The sequence below is a fragment of the Callospermophilus lateralis genome, chromosome 11 (assembly GCF_048772815.1).
Source record: "Callospermophilus lateralis isolate mCalLat2 chromosome 11, mCalLat2.hap1, whole genome shotgun sequence".
Classification (NCBI taxonomy): domain Eukaryota; kingdom Metazoa; phylum Chordata; class Mammalia; order Rodentia; family Sciuridae; genus Callospermophilus; species Callospermophilus lateralis.
The window spans coordinates 6,692,151-6,698,289 of NC_135315.1; positions in this window are offsets into that span (position 1 = coordinate 6,692,151).

A 6,139-nucleotide genomic window follows, 5' to 3' on the forward strand; every position below is an offset into this window, starting at 1 on the left:
TCTCTGACCCCAGATCACCAAAGCCCTCCTCAGGGAAGGAGAGGGTCCCCACAGGGAGGACTTCACAGGACTGCAAAGGCCAGAGCCATATGGGAACTGGCGACCCAGCCACAGCCCTGCTACTGGACATTTGGTTCTGAAAAGGAAAGAATGAATGAACCAGCGAATGAAGCTCAGAGTGACTCAGAGCATGAGCCCTCTAGGCCTAGGCCTCACGGCCTGGCTTTGAATCCCAGCTCTGCCCCTGATAGGCTGTGTATCCTGAGCTAAATTACTAACCTCTCTGAGCCTCACCTTCTCAACCCTATATGCCTTATCTCACATATTCAAAGCAGCTGAGCAGCCTCCTGTCCTCATTCTGTCAGCACAGCCTCCTCCTTTGGTCTCCTAGGAGAGTCCCCCATGCCCTAACAGATCTTGTCCAGGGATCCTACCCCACCCCAACCTACCCTCACACTTGGGCTGCCCCAAAGGGCCAGGCCACCTCCCTACAGGCTCAGAGCTCCAGACAGGATCTGAAGTGCACTATACTCCTTCTCCACCAGGTGGCGCTTGATGTCCACAGCCCATTTATTTGTTAAACAAATAAATATTCAATGACTGCCCCTGTTGTGCCAGGCCCTGGGCCCAAAGATGGGTACATGGAGATAAGGCACTCACGGTTTAGTGCGAAGGACATAAACAAGAAACAAAGGATTCCCTTAAAAGGTAAGAATTGCTGCTGAAGTCAAGGCCCAAATCCCAGAGTTCTAGGTGGGACAGACACCGGCCCCTCCCCTCCTGCAGATGCAGGAAAGTGGCAGACCCGTGGCCCAGGGGTGCTGGCCCTGCACCTCCTTTTCAGTCTGCATAGCCTCTGTCCCTCTTGAATTCTGGGAGAAGGATGAATAGAGCCCTTGAAAACAGGATGGCTGGCCTGTCCCCAAATGGATCCTCAGTTATGGGGGTGTTGGGGGACCTCAGCCTTAAGTCATGTGGCCCTTCCCCTTCCACAACCCCACCCCACCCTAGTACCACCCAAAATGTGACTATTTTTGTTTGAGGTGGTCCTCCACTGAGCTCCATCCCAGCCCTTTTTATTTTTTATTTTGAGGCAGGGTCTTACTGTTACCAAAAGCTCTGTCCTTGTGTCCAGATGCCAACCTAATAAGGAGGGCACAGTTTTGAGAAAAAGGAAAGAGAAGTTTTATTGCTTTCATAGCAAAGGAGAAACACAAGGGGACTCCTGTCCCAGGGGCTGTGATTCTGCCCATCCGAGGGGACTGGGGGCCTTTAAAGAGGTGATTCCAAGGCTCCTTTCCACGTGCTCTCTGTTGGAGTTGTAACTTTTCTAACTTGTTAATTTGGGAGACAGTCATTTCTGAGATCTTCTGGTGCCTTCCCCACCGTCTGAACTACTTCGTTCTGTGGTGGGTCTGTGCTCAGGATAACTCTGCCTAGGATGGGCAAGGAAGGTAACCGTGTTTCCCTGAGATTAGGAAGGAGCAGGGAGAAAAGAGAAAGAAACATGTCCATCTAAAAAATAAGCCGCAGGGGCAGAGCAGCAAGGGCTATTTTCAGCCCATAAAGTGGACCACCATTACACTACTCAGCTGCCCAGGCTGGCCATGAACTTGCAATCCTCCTGCCTCAGACACTGAGTATCTGGGACTGCAAGTGTGTGCACGCCCTGTTCCCTGCACAGGTGACTGATTATTTGAAAGACCTCCCTGTCACCCAGTCACGCTGCCCCTCCTTCCTGACTCCTCCAGGCAGCCCTTACGGGATTGAGGCCTGGGTGGAGACAGGGTTCAGCCCTCCAGGCCTTGGAGCAGAGGCTGTGGAGCATGGCCAATTGTCACAGACATCTGGGGTTCTGGGTAAGTAGACAGATTTTGGGCCCAGCTTTGGACCCACTGATTCAAGAGTCTTTCTGGCTGGGGCCTGGGGATCTGCTGTTTTAACAAACTCCTGCAGAAAATTCCTACAATCTGACAAATTTAGGAAACTCTACCTATCAGGAGTTATGGGAATTCCTGGCCCCTCACTAGGGTTCAGTGGGGTTGGAGGGGTGGGGTGAGGGTGGGATGGGATGAGATGAGATGGGGTGGGGTGGGTGGTTGGGTCAGGACAGAGCTGTGCGTGGCCATGGGAAGCCTGCAGCCGGCACATGTTGGATGGAATGAGTGGGCGGCAGTGGGCTAAAGAGCCCCCGGGGCTCACGCTCCCCAGCCTCCCCCGCACGGTGTCTGACTACCTCGTGGGTTCATGGAGGCCTGGTGCATGCAGGGGGGTGTCCATTGTCCAGGGTAGCTGCGTCCTGCTCCGAGTCCCTCCATCTGTACAGAACAGCAGTTCCCAGGCTGCACCTCACCCGAGTCACTCTGTTTTGTCAAGCAGCGGTTTGCCATGAGCTAGTCCATTTTGAGGACAACCCCCAAGGTAGAAGGACTCCATACCTTGTTTGTACAAGTGAGCAACCCCGTCTGCCTGGCACCACCAAAAGCACAAACTGATAAATAATGGTGCTAATAAAACTGGCTACCCTTGAACTTGTTGAATAAAACCAAAAGCAAATGATGCATGTCAGAAAAACCAGGCCTGAGAGCTTATCAGAGACCCCAGACCAAGAGAGAAGCCCAGACCTCACCTGGGAACACACAGGAGGAGCACTCAGACCCAGGAGCACCTCGAGACTGATGACAGTGGCTCACACAACCCCTGCAGGCTTTCCAATGAGTGTGTCCCAAAGTCAACAGACAACAAACTCCTGCCTCTACCCGGGGCTTCAGCTTGGCCAGACCTCCCTGCATGGTGAGGCCCACTTTGACACTGCCTGCCACCCAGAGCCTGCTGTGGCACAAGTCTCATGCCCTGACAGCTCCCACCAAGCTCTCTGCTGGTTCATAATCTTATCTGACCACTTGCACCTCAGGAGGTGCCCTCTGCCTTCACCTAAGGACAGCCCCCAGGGACCCTGTGGCCCCTTCAACCTTTCCTTAGTGTCGCAAGTGACTGGAGTGTTACAGACTTTATAATTAAGACTGGAAGAACCTGTGATTGCCCAGCTGATGACTCCAGGTGACCCGAAAATGCTGGGTGAATTACAACTGCTGAGGATGTTGTAGCTTGTGAATTTATTGTTATCCAATAAATTCTGACTTCGTGGGGCTGGGGATGTGGCTCAAGCGGTAGTGCGCCCGCTTGCCGTGCGTGGGGCCCGGGTTCGATCCTCAGCACCACATACAAACAAAGATGTTGTGTCCGCCGAAAACTAAAAAATAAATATTCATTAAAAAAAAAAAAAAAAATTCTGACATCGTGGAAAGGCACAAACTTGTCTGGACGGCTAACAGCCCAGATCACGACACCCACCTGGAAGGTGGCCCTGGGGTCCACATAGAGGATTCAAAGCGGCATCCACTGTGCCTCGGGCTCCCAGGTCAGAAATATTTGTTCAAGATTGGGCGAGCAGGGCTGGGGATACAGCTCAGCTAGTAGAGGGCTTGCCTCGCATGCACAAGGCCCTGGGTTCAATCCCCAGCACCACACACACACACACACACACACACACACACACACAAAGATTGGGCGAGCAACGGAAAGAAAACCAGGGCTGTGGTGAGCTTGACCTTTCCGAGAACGCACTGATGCACAGGGTCAGAAGGAGCAGGGAGGCTGCCGCAATAAACCCTTCAAGGGACAGGGGTGGCCTGGTATGGCTCCTGGTCACTGCTGAGGTTGTGACTGGCCGCACCTCATTAAATGACTGTGCAGTGGGGTTGCTACTAGCTGGGGTGGCTGGGGAGGAGGGAGGAGCTGGGGATCCCAATGCGAGGGACAGTGGATCCAGCAGGGAGAGGGACAGTGGAGGTCATGTGCAGGGGGAGGAACTCTGGATTGGAGGTTGGGGGAGGGGCTCAAAAAGACACTCAGGGCCCTTACCCAGGTAGACCCTGATCTTCCCAGGTAGGCAGTGAACTAACCTGAGAGTCCTCCAACCTTGGGAAGCGCAAGAAGTCCTGCCTCTGTCCCTGACTCTCCCAGTCCCTGCCGGCCCAGGGGAGCCCTGTGCATCTTTAACATTCTGGTGCAAGGGTGACCAGACAGCCTGCCCCTGGACCATTGTCAGGACCACTGAGTCACGATGGCCCCAATAAAAGCCATTGTCCTGAGTGCCTTGCGCCACAGGCACAGGGATGGGGACCTCTCTTCTCCTGGGATGAGGATGAACGCCCTTTTGATGGCAGTGAGCCGGCTCCCCGTCCCTTTTGTCCTCCAGTTGAAGCAGGGGCCTGCATGCATTCAGGTGATCTGCCAGCTCCCGCCTGGTGGGAGGTGGGATGCTTCTCCACTGCCCAGGCGTCGAGGCCTCAGGCTGATGCTGCTCACTCCTGGGTGGGGTGGCACTTACAGGTGGGGAGATGGCCGTGCCTTGGTGGCTTTTGCAGTGGGGGACACTGAGCCCATGGTGGCATCCCATCAGGACTCTACCTATGAGGGTGCTGAGGGCCAGTTTCCTCCTGGTCTGTTATGGAGACAGGAAAGTCCCGGAGGCAGGTAGGAAAGAGACTCGAGCTGCAGGGCGTCTCGCCCAGAGCCTCCTGGACCCAGAGCTGCAGACTGAACCTGGAAGGGGCTCCCACGCTCCCTGTCCTTGGCTTGGGGACCACAGGTAACTGTCTCCCTTTGTTAACCCACCTGCTTCCTAGAGGAAGGACACTCTCAACATGCCAGAGTCTCGGCCCCATGTAGGGTGTCCCCATCGCCAGAGAGGCCCAAGGCACAGGGGATAGGTGAACCCAGGGGCCCAGGGGCAGATTCCTCACCTGAAGGCCGCACCAGGGGCCTCTCCCAGGGCCCTCGAGCCGCCCCAAGATGCCATCTTGGTCCACAGAGCCGGCTCCCTCAGCCTCACCCAGGACCCCAGCCCTAGTGTCAGGGCTGAATGTGAGCCCCACAACCTCACAAAGCAGAGTCCTTGCCCCCAGAACCTCAGAGGTGACCTATGTGGACACAGGGTCTTTACAGAGATAAGCAAGTTATGAAGAGGTCTTTAGGGTGGGCCCTAGCCCAATGTGACTGTGTCCCCATGGAAAAGAGAGCCGTGTACCCAGACGCCCAGTGGGAAGGTGATGTGAAGACACCCAGGGACGGCCACCTGCAAGGCAAGGAGGGGCCTGGGGCAGCAGACCCTTCCTCATCCTCTCAGAGGGACCAGCCCTGCCCACACCTGGGTCGGGCTGTCAGCCTGCAGCACTGAGATGGCAGTTCCCGCTGTGAGCCCTCAGCCTGGGCCCTCTGTTAGGTGGCCACAGCAAAGGGGGACACCGGGTCCTCACTCCCGGGGCCCAGGGGATGCACCAGGCACCGCCCTCTTGACTTCCCCATGATGACCACAGAGGGACACCCTCATCCCAGCCCCAGCTGTCCCCCAGCCCCACACTCCAATTGAGACAAGGCCTCTCCCAGGTGACAGCAAAGCCCCCATGAGGGAAGCCCTTGTCCCCAGCACAGGTCCCCTGACATGTGTGCCCACAGGGAGGTGGCTTCATCTCCAAGGCACGTCTTACTGATTCAGAAAAGCAGCTGCAGAAGTCACATATCCCCTAAGGGGTTCCTCCCAGAGACACGCAGCACTTGCCCAAGTGACCCGAGGACAAGGAATTCCAGATTTCAGGAGTATTGGGAGCCAGATGGACTGGGGGCCAGGAGAGGTCAGAGAGGGGACTGAGGTGGATCAGGGTGCTGGAGGAGCGGCCTCCGTAAGCACTGATGAAGAGCCCAGGGATGGTGAGCTCGTGAGCTGCGTGCTGTTCCCATACGCGGCAAATGGTGACAATGCACCAGTCTGTTCCAGGAACGCTGGCTTCATCAGTCTTCTCAGAAGTGCTGGGAGGGGGCACATCTGTGCAGTGAGCTTCCTCCCTTCCCAGGCCATTGTCCTCTGCCTCCTCACAGAGCCTCCCAAGGGAGAAGGGATCGGAAACACTGGGTAGGGTGAGCCCTGGGAGCCTTCTAGGAAGAGGGAGGAGGAGTGACAGGTGTGGCCAAAGATGGCCTTCATGGAGGCAGCCAGGGGTGCAGGACACCACAGAGCCATGGCACGGCTCCAGGCTCCTTGTCTTTCTTTCAATTAAAAAAAAAAAAAAAAAGATTT